This window comes from Dendrobates tinctorius, unplaced genomic scaffold (assembly GCF_039654945.1).
Source record: "Dendrobates tinctorius isolate UK_male_01 unplaced genomic scaffold, ASM3965494v1 ptg000246l, whole genome shotgun sequence".
NCBI classification, from domain to species: Eukaryota; Metazoa; Chordata; class Amphibia; order Anura; family Dendrobatidae; genus Dendrobates; species Dendrobates tinctorius.
The window spans coordinates 7,787,832-7,800,024 of NW_027361913.1; the positions used below are offsets into that span (position 1 = coordinate 7,787,832).

A 12,193-nucleotide genomic window follows, 5' to 3' on the forward strand; every position below is an offset into this window, starting at 1 on the left:
CTCAACTCTAGTTAGCACAGTTCAGTTAAAGAGCAAGCTCAACCCTTTTGCACTACCTGTCTGTGAAGTTTACAGAGCTGGGTATTCTGCGTTCTGTTTATATTGTGTGGAGTTAAAGCAGTCTGATTAATGTGAAAGCTTGATCCTTCATTCCGCCTTTATTCACACTAGCAGCAATTTTAAAATCTCTCCACAGGTGTTCAGTGGGATGTGTTGCTCCAATTCACACAAAGGAAATAAAACATGTGCATAGCAAAACATGTGTAAGGGAATTGGTGAAGGGAAAAGGCGTGGATGTTTTTTAGATGGCCCGATATATAAGAGAAAGACGATATGGTTCACAATATTTGACCCGTGATTTAAATGATGGAGTCCTCCTAAACAAGGTCCAGCCAATCCAGAAGGAGAAATATATATCTTCCAAGCTAGAGTGCCTTGGAAGTAGCTCCACCATCCATTGGTTATCGGAAATCCCTCAAACCCACTTTGCAAAAGATGGAAGTAACCTAGTATCCTGCAAAAAAAAGGAGCATGAACCATGTAACATAGGAAATAGAGCCATAGTAGAGGTCAAGTGTGTAGATGCACATGAGACCTTGGTCACTTTCCTAGCATGCTGTAATGCCTGTTTTTTGCTTTTCCCCCATAGCCAGTGTCAGAGACACCGCACTGCACTTGCTCATAGAGCCAGTGCGCGTGTCCTGAGAACAGAAGCAGTGCTAAAAGATACCTGGGGAGCAGGGCAGCAGAGGTGACCAGGCGTGCTTCAGGCTAATAGTGTCAGGGTCCAGTCAGTGCTGGAAAGTAAAGATGCATAGGACCTGCGGACACTGAAACTGATTAATGTGCACGGGACCTATGGTCATGTGACTGCAAGGGGGAGGGGCTTAGCGTCCTGTATTCAGATAGGACAGGACACCATACAACAACTCAGAGTCAGGCAAAACAGAGGTCACACACAGTACGGGCGAACGAGGTACAGGAGGGACGAACAGACGGGTAGTCAGACAGAGCCAAAGGTCATACACAAGAGGGCGATGTGGTACCAAGGGGACGAGCAGAGAGAAGTCGGGTCCCAAGCAGAGAGTCATACACGAGAGGTAGCGCAGTACAAGAGGGTCAGGCAGAACTCGTAACAGGGACAGAACCAGATCACAACCGAACAAACAAGCAAGATATCAGGCACAAGGCACACGTATACAAGAGGTCACTTAACTCAGCCGAGGGCAGGAGTATAACTGACACCGGACCCAGGTCCAGTGAGCACTAAATAGCCTCCTGCTGTCAGAGAGAGGCAGCACAATTAACCCCTAGTCTAACCAGGACGGGTCAAAGCGAAATCCCGTCCTGGATCATGACAGTACCCTCCTCTCAATGAGGGGCCACCGGACCCCCAGGTCTCTCAGGGTACTTGGCGTGAAAGGCTCGGATCAACCGATCCGCATGAACTGATCGAGCAGGAACCCACGAGCATTCCTCAGGACCGTAGCCCTTCCAATGTATCAAATACTGAAGGGCGCGACGGACCAACCTGGAGTCGACAATTCGTTCCACCTCGTACTCAGCCTGCCCATCTACCAGAACCGGTGTCGGGGAAGATGATGATCCCTCCCCACTGGACCTCACAGGTTTCAAAAGGGCCTTATGGAAAACATTTGGGATCCGCAGAGATGGCGGGAGCTGCAACCGAAAAGCCACCGGGTTAACTGCTTCGGTAATTACATAGGGACCTATAAACTTGGGTCCAAGCTTCGCAGAGGGGACCTTGAGCCTTATATTTTTGGTGGATAACCATACCTTATCCCCGACCTGAAACACTGGACCCACGGATCGTTTTTTGTCCGCAAAAAATTTAAATTTGTCCTGGGCCTTCGTAATGTTATTCTGGACCTCCCGCCATACCTCCCCCAACCGCTGGATCGACTCGTCCGCCCCAGGACACCCAGAATTCAAGTGGGAAAATTCTCCAAAATGAGGATGAAACCCATAATTGCAAAAAAAAAGGAGATGTACCCATAGACTGGTTAGTGCGGTTGTTAAAAGCAAACTCAGCCAATGGTAACACAGAACACCAATCATCCTGTCGGGCTGAGGTCAAACAACGCAGAATTTGCTCCAGAGACTGATTGGTCCGCTCAGTCTGCCCATTAGTCTCTGGATGGTAGGCGGATGAAAAGGACAGACTAATACCCAACCTCCTACAAAAAGCTCTCCAAAATCTGGACACAAATTGCACTCCCCTATCAGACACCACATTCAGGGGTACCCCATGCAACCGCACCACATGCTCCACAAACAATCTGGACAATGTTTCCGCATTAGGTAGAGCTGCCAAAGGTACAAAATGTGCCTGCTTACTAAACCTGTCCACTACGACCCAGACCACGGTATTACCCTTGGAAGGGGGAAGGTTGGTGATGAAATCCATGGACAGATGAGTCCATGGTCTCTCAGGAATTGGCAGTGGTAGCAGTGGTACCAATTCCCTGGCCGGCCGTTTATGGGGAGTTTTCGCACGGGCACAAACCTCACACGCAGACACATACTCCCCAACATCAGAGGCTAAAGAAGACCACCAGAAAATTCTAGCAATGGCCTTCCGGGTCGCTGAGATCCCTGGATGTCCACCCAGAACTGAGTCATGGAACTCCTGGAGGACCTTGAGACGAAACTGAGCTGGCACATAAAGTTTATCCACCGGCTTAGCTGGAGGTGCAAGAGCCTGGGCTTCTCAAATCTCTCGTTCCAACACATTAGAAATCTCTGCCACCACCACCCCAGGCTGAAGAATGGAGGATGGAGGTTCCGGGGGGGACACCGGATCTAGACTGCGTGACAACGCATCCGCTCTGATACTCTTGGATCCTGGTCGGAAAGTGATCAAGAAGTTGAATCGAGAAAAAAAAAAAGTGACCATCTAGCCTGTCTGGGAGTCAACCTTTTAGCAGACTCGATGTAAGCTAGGTTTTTGTGGTCAGTGATTACCGTTATAGGATGGACAGCCCCCTCCAAAAAATGCCTCCATTCTGCAAAAGCCAATTTTACGGCCAGAAGTTCCCGATTCCCCACATCATAGTTTCTCTCTGCCGGAGAGAACTTCTTTGAGAAAAAGGCGCAAGGTCTTAAATTGGTCAAAGTGGCGGGTCCCTGGGACAATACCGCCCCCACCCCCACCTCTGAGGCATCTACCTCAACAATAAATGGTTCAGAGGGGTCCGGTTGGATAAGAACCGGGGCCGACATGAAACATTTTTTCAAAAACTGAAATGCCGCTACCGCTGCGGTTGACCAATTCTTGATATCGGCCCCCTTTTGAGTCATGTCTGTGAGGGGTTTAACCACCTGTGAGAACCCCCTTATAAATTTCCGATAATAATTAGCGAACCCTAGGAAACGTTGCAGACCCTTCAAATCACATGGTTGAACCCACTCGAGAATGGCCTGCACCTTATTAGGATTCATGCGATACCCTTCAGCAGACACGATGAACCCCAGAAAGGACAGTTCCTGAACAAAAAATAAACATTTTTCAAGTTTAGCAAACAGACAGTTCTCCCTGAGCCTTTGGAGAACTGCCCGAACATGACCAATGTGAGTCTGTTTATCAGGCGAGTAGATTAAAATGTCATCCAAATACACCACCATAAAACGTCCAATCAAATCGGAGAACACATGATTTATGAAATTTTGGAAGACCGCTGGAGCGTTGGTCAGGCCGAAGGGCATGACCAAATTTTCAAACACCCCTTCAGTAGTGAGAAAGGCGGTCTTCCATTCATCTCCATCCCGGACTCGGATAAGGTTATACGCTTCCCGTAGGTCTAATTTCGAAAACCACTTAGCTCCGGACAACTGATTGTATAAATCAGGAATAAGTGGAAGGGGATAAGTATTCCTCACAGTTATTTTATTTAACTCACGAAAATCGAGGCATGGGCGCAAACCACCGTCTTTTTTTTACAAAAAAGAACCCACCAGCCACAGGAGAAACAGAAGGACGAATATGTCCCTTACGGAGGCTCTCAGAAATATATTCCTTCATCGCAGCCCCTTCCGGACCCGAGAGGTTATACAGGCGGGCTTTGGGCAATTTAGCACCTGGAACCAGGTCAATGGCACAATCAAATGGGCGGTGTGGTGGTAAAACCTCAGCCTCTTTTTCGGAGAAAACGTCAGTATAATCTATCAGGCACTCCGGAATGCCTTCTAGACCCACGGACGACACAGACACAGAAACAAGACATTTCTCAGAGCAATAGGGACCCCATTTAACAATATCCCGAGATTCCCAATTAATCACAGGATTATGCAGCTGTAACCAGGGGAACCCCAACACCAGTCCCGCAGGCAGGTTGTTCATTACAAAACATGAAATACGTTCCTGATGTAAGGAACTCACTTTAAGGAGAAACTCTTCAGTACAAAACACAATGTCATTCTTACCCAGTGGTGTTTTGTCAATAGCAACAAGGTGAATCGGAGTCTCCAACCTAACTGTCCCTAACTTACACCTGGCCACCAAGTCAGAGTCAATAAAGTTCAATGATGAACCGCAATCCACGAAGGCAGTTGTGGATGTGGAGACACCCCCACAACAAAGTTCCACTTGGAATGACATTTTAGAAAATGCAGAAAAGGGTACCTGAGAGCCTGGGTGACCTCCACGATAATCACCCGGGCTCAGTCGTTTGTTGGTTAGTGGCCGGGAGGGGCAATCCTTTTTCCCATGTCCAGACTCGCCACTGTGAACACAGCATTTTCTCACGTGCTGTTGCCTCCTTTCTTCCTCCTTACGGTTGATGGTTCCCATCGCCGTGATTTTCAGTGAAGAACTGGCTCCCCTTCCTTGGGAGAACAATGATGTCTCGGTTTGTATCACTCCCCTTGCCCGTAACCTGCGATCCATTCGGACGGCCTGTGTCATAGCTTCCTCCAGGGCATCAGGTGGGGGGTGGAGAGCCAAGGCGTCTTTCAGATGCTCAGACAGGCCTCTGCGGAACAACCCCCGGAGAGCAGCGTCGTTCCAGCAGACCTCAGCAGCCCAGCGTCTGAACTCTGAGCAAAACCACTCGGCTGAGTGTTTCCCCTGGCAAACATTCATCAGCCTGTCCTCAGCCATACGCACCCGATCAGGCTCATCATAAATATGCCCCAGGGCCTCAAAAAATGCATCCACAGTCATACGCTCAGGGGCCGTGGTAGGAAGGGAGAAAGCCCAAGCTTGGGGGGCTCCCCTTAACAGAGACATAATGACCCCCACTCTCTGACTTTCATCCCCAGAAGAGTGTGGTCTTAAGGAAAAAAAAAAGCTTACAGCCCTCCTTGAACACTCTGAAGTCATTTTTATCTCCAGAAAAGGTATCTGGTAACTTCACTGGAGACTCAGGGGAAATTAATGTAACATCCCGATCCCCCAATGAAAGAACCCCCTGCACAGTGTCGGCGATCAGCTGCTGAGACTGAGCCAGGACTCTTTGTTCTCCAAAGAGTTTCTGAGACATCTGCGTCAGATGCTTAACCTGCTCAGAAAGAGTGTGCACAGGATCCATCACACACACAGGTGAATGGGAGCAGAGAAAAAAAAATGGTATGGGTCAGTTATAATGTCAGAGACACCGCACTGCACTTGCTCATAGAGCCAGTGCGCGTGTCCTGAGAACAGAAGCAGTGCTAAAAGATACCTGTGGAGCAGGGCAGCAGAGGTGACCAGGCGTGCTTCAGGCTAATAGTGTCAGGGTCCAGTCAGTGCTGGAAAGTAAAGATGCATAGGACCTGCGGACACTGAAACTGAATAATGTGCACGGGACCTATGGTCATGTGACTGCAAGGGGGAGGGGCTTAGCGTCCTGTATTCAGATAGGACAGGACACCATACAACAACTCAGAGTCAGGCAAAACAGAGGTCACACACAGTACGGGCGAACGAGGTACAGGAGGGACGAACAGACGGGTAGTCAGACAGAGCCAAAGGTCATACACAAGAGGGCGATGTGGTACCAAGGGGACGAGCAGAGAGAAGTCGGGTCACAAGCAGAGAGTCATACACGAGAGGTAGCGCAGTACAAGAGGGTCAGGCAGAACTCGTAACAGGGACAGAACCAGATCACAACCGAACAAACAAGCAAGATATCAGGCACAAGGCACACGTATACAAGAGGTCACTTAACTCAGCCGAGGGCAGGAGTATAACTGACACCGGACCCAGGTCCAGTGAGCACTAAATAGCCTCCTGCTGCCAGAGAGAGGCAGCACTAGAGTTGAGCGAAACGGGTCGAAAAAATTCAAAAGTCGCCGACTTTTGGCAAAGTCGGGTTTCATGAAACGAAACCCGACCCTAGGATGAGGTCGGCCACGAGGTCGGCGACTTACGCGCCAAAGTCGCGTTTCAAAAGTTTGTTTTGCGCTCTTTTTCAGCCAATCAGGATCCACGGACACTGTGGGCAACGTGATGACATAGGCACGGGTCACCACCATCTTTCAGAAGGGCATGCAAGTGATTGGCTTGCTTTGGTGGGCGTCACAGGGGGTATAAAAGGGCGTGCACGTCGACCGCCATCTTACTTCTGCCGATCTTAGTATAGGGAGAGGTTGCTGCTGATTCTGTAGGGAGAGCGTTAGGCAGGGAAGAAGACAAAAGAACTGCTTCTGCTGCTAGCGATTTGGCCTGCACAACACACAAGTCACTGTGTGTGCAGTGCAAGGGGAGGCTATATTGTGGTGTATCAGTGGTGTTGGTTGTTGGGTTGCCTTCTAAGGCTTCCTGACACGCTGGCATTGCTGTTTACCCACTGCTCTGCAAACTGCTTTTTTAAAAGCAATCCAATCTCCCTTATCCTCTGGTCACTTTGGTCACAGCTGTGCCATCGAGCGTGTCACATAGCGCTCAGATATCAGTGGGCCTCACACAATCCACAAGTGTCCAGTGTCCAAAAGTGTACGCAGAGATTCAAAATCTCCATTATCCTCTCGTCACTTTGGTCACAGGCAGCTGTGCCATCGAGCGTGTCACATAGCGCTCAGATATCAGTGGGCCTCACACAATCTACAAGTGTCCAGTGTCCAAAAGTGTACGCAGAGATTCAAAATCTCCATTATCCTCTCGTCACTTTGGTCACAGGCAGCTGTGCCATCGAGCGTGTCACATAGCGCTCAGATATCAGTGGGCCTCACACAATCTACAAGTGTCCAGTGACCAAAAGTGTACGGAGAGATTCAAAATCTCCATTATCCTCTCGTCACTTTGGTCACAGGCAGCTGTGCCATCGAGCGTGTCACATAGCGCTCAGATATCAGTGGGCCTCACACAATCTACAAGTGTCCAGTGTCCAAAAGTGTACGCAGAGATTCAAAATCTCCATTATCCTCACGTCACTTTGGTCAAAGGCAGCTGTGCCATCGAGCGTGTCACATAGCGCTCAGATATCAGTGGGCCTCACACAATCCACAAGTGTCCAGTGTCCAAAAGTGTACGCAGAGATTCAAAATCTCCATTATCCTCTCGTCACTTTGGTCACAGGCAGCTGTGCCATCGAGCGTGTCACATAGCGCTCAGATATCAGTGGGCCTCACACAATCCACAAGTGTCCAGTGTCCAAAAGTGTACGCAGAGATTCAAAATCTCCATTATCCTCTCGTCACTTTGGTCACAGGCAGCTGTGCCATCGAGCGTGTCACATAGCGCTCAGATATCAGTGGGCCTCATACAATCCACAAGTGTCCAGTGTCCAAAAGTGTACGCAGAGATTCAAAATCTCCATTATCCTCTCGTCACTTTGGTCACAGGCAGCTGTGCCATCGAGCGTGTCACATAGCGCTCAGATATCAGTGGGCCTCACACAATCCACAAGTGTCCAGTGTCCAAAAGTGTACGCAGAGATTCAAAATCTCCATTATCCTCTCGTCACTTTGGTCACAGGCAGCTGTGCCATCGAGCGTGTCACATAGCGCTCAGATATCAGTGGGCCTCACACAATCTACAAGTGTCCAGTGTCCAAAAGTGTACGCAGAGATTCAAAATCTCCATTATCCTCTCGTCACTTTGGTCACAGGCAGCTGTGCCATCGAGCGTGTCACATAGCGCTCAGATATCAGTGGGCCTCACACAATCTACAAGTGTCCAGTGTCCAAAAGTGTACGCAGAGATTCAAAATCTCCATTATCCTCTCGTCACTTTGGTCACAGGCAGCTGTGCCATCGAGCGTGTCACATAGCGATCAGATATCAGTGGGCCTCACACAATCTACAAGTGTCCAGTGTCCAAAAGTGTACGCAGAGATTCAAAATCTCCATTATCCTCTCGTCACTTTGGTCACAGGCAGCTGTGCCATCGAGCGTGTCACATAGCGCTCAGATATCAGTGGGCCTCACACAATCCACAAGTGTCCAGTGTCCAAAAGTGTACGCAGAGATTCAAAATCTCCATTATCCTCTCGTCACTTTGGTCACAGGCAGCTGTGCCATCGAGCGTGTCACATAGCGCTCAGATATCAGTGGGCCTCACACAATCCACAAGTGTCCAGTGTCCAAAAGTGTACGCAGAGATTCAAAATCTCCATTATCCTCTCGTCACTTTGGTCACAGGCAGCTGTGCCATCGAGCGTGTCACATAGTGCTCAGATATCAGTGGGCCTCACACAATCTACAAGTGTCCAGTGTCCAAAAGTGTACGCAGAGATTCAAAATCTCCATTATCCTCTCGTCACTTTGGTCACAGGCAGCTGTGCCATCGAGCGTGTCACATAGCGCTCAGATATCAGTGGGCCTCACACAATCCACAAGTGTCCAGTGTCCAAAAGTATACGCAGAGATTCAAAATCTCCATTATCCTCTCGTCACTTTGGTCACAGGCAGCTGTGCCATCGAGCGTGTCACATAGCGCTCAGATATCAGTGGGCCTCACACAATCCACAAGTGTCCAGTGTCCAAAAGTGTACGCAGAGATTCAAAATCTCCATTATCCTCTCGTCACTTTGGTCACAGGCAGCTGTGCCATCGTGCGTGTCACATAGCGCTCAGATATCAGTGGGCCTCACACAATCCACAAGTGTCCAGTGTCCAAAAGTGTACGCAGAGATTCAAAATCTCCATTATCCTCTCGTCACTTTGGTCACAGGCAGCTGTGCCATCGAGCATGTCACATAGCGCTCAGATATCAGTGGGCCTCACACAATCTACAAGTGTCAAGTGTCCAAAAGTGTACGCAGAGATTCAAAATCTCCATTATCCTCTCGTCACTTTGGTCACAGGCAGCTGAGCCATCGAGCGTGTCACATAGCGCTCAGATATCAGTGGGCCTCACACAATCTACAAGTGTCCAGTGTCCAAAAGTGTACGCAGAGATTCAAAATCTCCATTATCCTCTCGTCACTTTGGTCAAAGGCAGCTGTGCCATCGAGCGTGTCACATAGCGCTCAGATATCAGTGGGCCTCACACAATCCACAAGTGTCCAGTGTCCAAAAGTGTACGCAGAGATTCAAAATCTCCATTATCCTCTCGTCACTTTGGTCACAGGCAGCTGTGCCATCGAGCGTGTCACATAGCGCTCAGATATCAGTGGGCCTCACACAATCCACAAGTGTCCAGTGTCCAAAAGTGTACGCAGAGATTCAAAATCTCCATTATCCTCTCGTCACTTTGGTCACAGGCAGCTGTGCCATCAAGCGTGTCACATAGCGCTCAGATATCAGTGGGCCTCACACAATCCACAAGTGTCCAGTGTCCAAAAGTGTACGCAGAGATTCAAAATCTCCATTATCCTCTCGTCACTTTGGTCACAGGCAGCTGTGCCATCGAGCGTGTCACATAGCGCTCAGATATCAGTGGGCCTCACACAATCCACAAGTGTCCAGTGTCCAAAAGTGTACGCAGAGATTCAAAATCTCCATTATCCTCTCGTCACTATGGTCACAGGCAGCTGTGCCATCGAGCGTGTCACATAGCGCTCAGATATCAGTGGGCCTCACACAATCTACAAGTGTCCAGTGTCCAAAAGTGTACGCAGAGATTCAAAATCTCCATTATCCTCTCGTCACTTTGGTCACAGGCAGCTGTGCCATCGAGCGTGTCACATATCGATCAGATATCAGTGGGCCTCACACAATCTACAAGTGTCCAGTGTCCAAAAGTGTACGCAGAGATTCAAAATCTCCATTATCCTCTCGTCACTTTGGTCACAGGCAGCTGTGCCATCGAGCGTGTCACATAGCGCTCAGATATCAGTGGGCCTCACACAATCCACAAGTGTCCAGTGTCCAAAAGTGTACGCAGAGATTCAAAATCTCCATTATCCTCTCGTCACTTTGGTCACAGGCAGCTGTGCCATCGAGCGTGTCACATAGCGCTCAGATATCAGTGGGCCTCACACAATCCACAAGTGTCCAGTGTCCAAAAGTGTACGCAGAGATTCAAAATCTCCATTATCCTCTCGTCACTTTGGTCACAGGCAGCTGTGCCATCGAGCGTGTCACATAGTGCTCAGATATCAGTGGGCCTCACACAATCTACAAGTGTCCAGTGTCCAAAAGTGTACGCAGAGATTCAAAATCTCCATTATCCTCTCGTCACTTTGGTCACAGGCAGCTGTGCCATCGAGCGTGTCACATAGCGCTCAGATATCAGTGGGCCTCACACAATCCACAAGTGTCCAGTGTCCAAAAGTGTACGCAGAGATTCAAAATCTCCATTATCCTCTCGTCACTTTGGTCACAGGCAGCTGTGCCATCGAGCGTGTCACATAGCGCTCAGATATCAGTGGGCCTCACACAATCCACAAGTGTCCAGTGTCCAAAAGTGTACGCAGAGATTCAAAATCTCCATTATCCTCTCGTCACTTTGGTCACAGGCAGCTGTGCCATCGAGCGTGTCACATAGCGCTCAGATATCAGTGGGCCTCACACAATCCACAAGTGTCCAGTGTCCAAAAGTGTACGCAGAGATTCAAAATCTCCATTATCCTCTCGTCACTTTGGTCACAGGCAGCTGTGCCATCGAGCGTGTCACATAGCGCTCAGATATCAGTGGGCCTCACACAATCTACAATTGTCCAGTGTCCAAAAGTGTACGCAGAGATTCAAAATCTCCATTATCCTCTCGTCACTTTGGTCACAGGCAGCTGTGCCATCGAGCGTGTCACATAGCGCTCAGATATCAGTGGGCCTCACACAATCCACAAGTGTCCAGTGTCCAAAAGTGTAGGCAGAGATTCAAAATCTCCATTATCCTCTCGTCACTTTGGTCACAGGCAGCTGTGCCATCGAGCGTGTCACATAGCGCTCAGATATCAGTGGGCCTCACACAATCCACAAGTGTCCAGTGTCCAAAAGTGTACGCAGAGATTCAAAATCTCCATTATCCTCTCGTCACTTTGGTCACAGGCAGCTGTGCCATCGAGCGTGTCACATAGCGCTCAGATATCAGTGGGCCTCACACAATCCACAAGTGTCCAGTGTCCAAAAGTGTACGCAGAGATTCAAAATCTCCATTATCCTCTCGTCACTTTGGTCACAGGCAGCTGTGCCATCGAGCGTGTCACATAGCGCTCAGATATCAGTGGGCCTCACACAATCCACAAGTGTCCAGTGTCCAAAAGTGTACGCAGAGATTCAAAATCTCCATTATCCTCTCGTCACTTTGGTCACAGGCAGCTGTGCCATCGAGCGTGTCACATAGCGCTCCGATATCAGTGGGCCTCACACAATCCACAAGTGTCCAGTGTCCAAAAGTGTACGCAGAGATTCAAAATCTCCATTATCCTCTCGTCACTTTGGTCACAGGCAGCTGTGCCATCGAGCGTGTCACATAGCGCTCAGATATCAGTGGGCCTCACACAATCTACAATTGTCCAGTGTCCAAAAGTATACGCAGAGATTCAAAATCTCCATTATCCTCTCGTCACTTTGGTCACAGGCAGCTGTGCCATCGAGCGTGTCACATAGCGCTCAGATATCAGTGGGCCTCACACAATCCACAAGTGTCCAGTGTCCAAAAGTGTACGCAGAGATTCAAAATCTCCATTATCCTCTCGTCACTTTGGTCACAGGCAGCTGTGCCATCGAGCATGTCACATAGCGCTCAGATATCAGTGGGCCTCACACAATCCACAAGTGTCCAGTGTCCAAAAGTGTATGCAGAGATTCAAAATCTCCATTATCCTCTCGTCACTTTGGTCACAGGCAGCTGTGCCATCGAGCGTAT

General features: G+C 49.2%; 1 long non-coding RNA gene across 1 annotated transcript in view; it reads right to left on the reverse strand.

Annotated features, from left to right (window-relative positions):
* LOC141063191 (uncharacterized) overlaps positions 1-791 on the reverse strand; it is a 95,595-nt gene extending 94,804 nt beyond the window's left edge. Inside the window, exon 1 of the long non-coding RNA XR_012224836.1 lies at positions 731-791. This is a non-coding gene — a long non-coding RNA (uncharacterized lncRNA). The remainder of the gene's footprint in view (positions 1-730) is intronic.
* Positions 792-12,193: the final 11,402 nt, after the last annotated feature.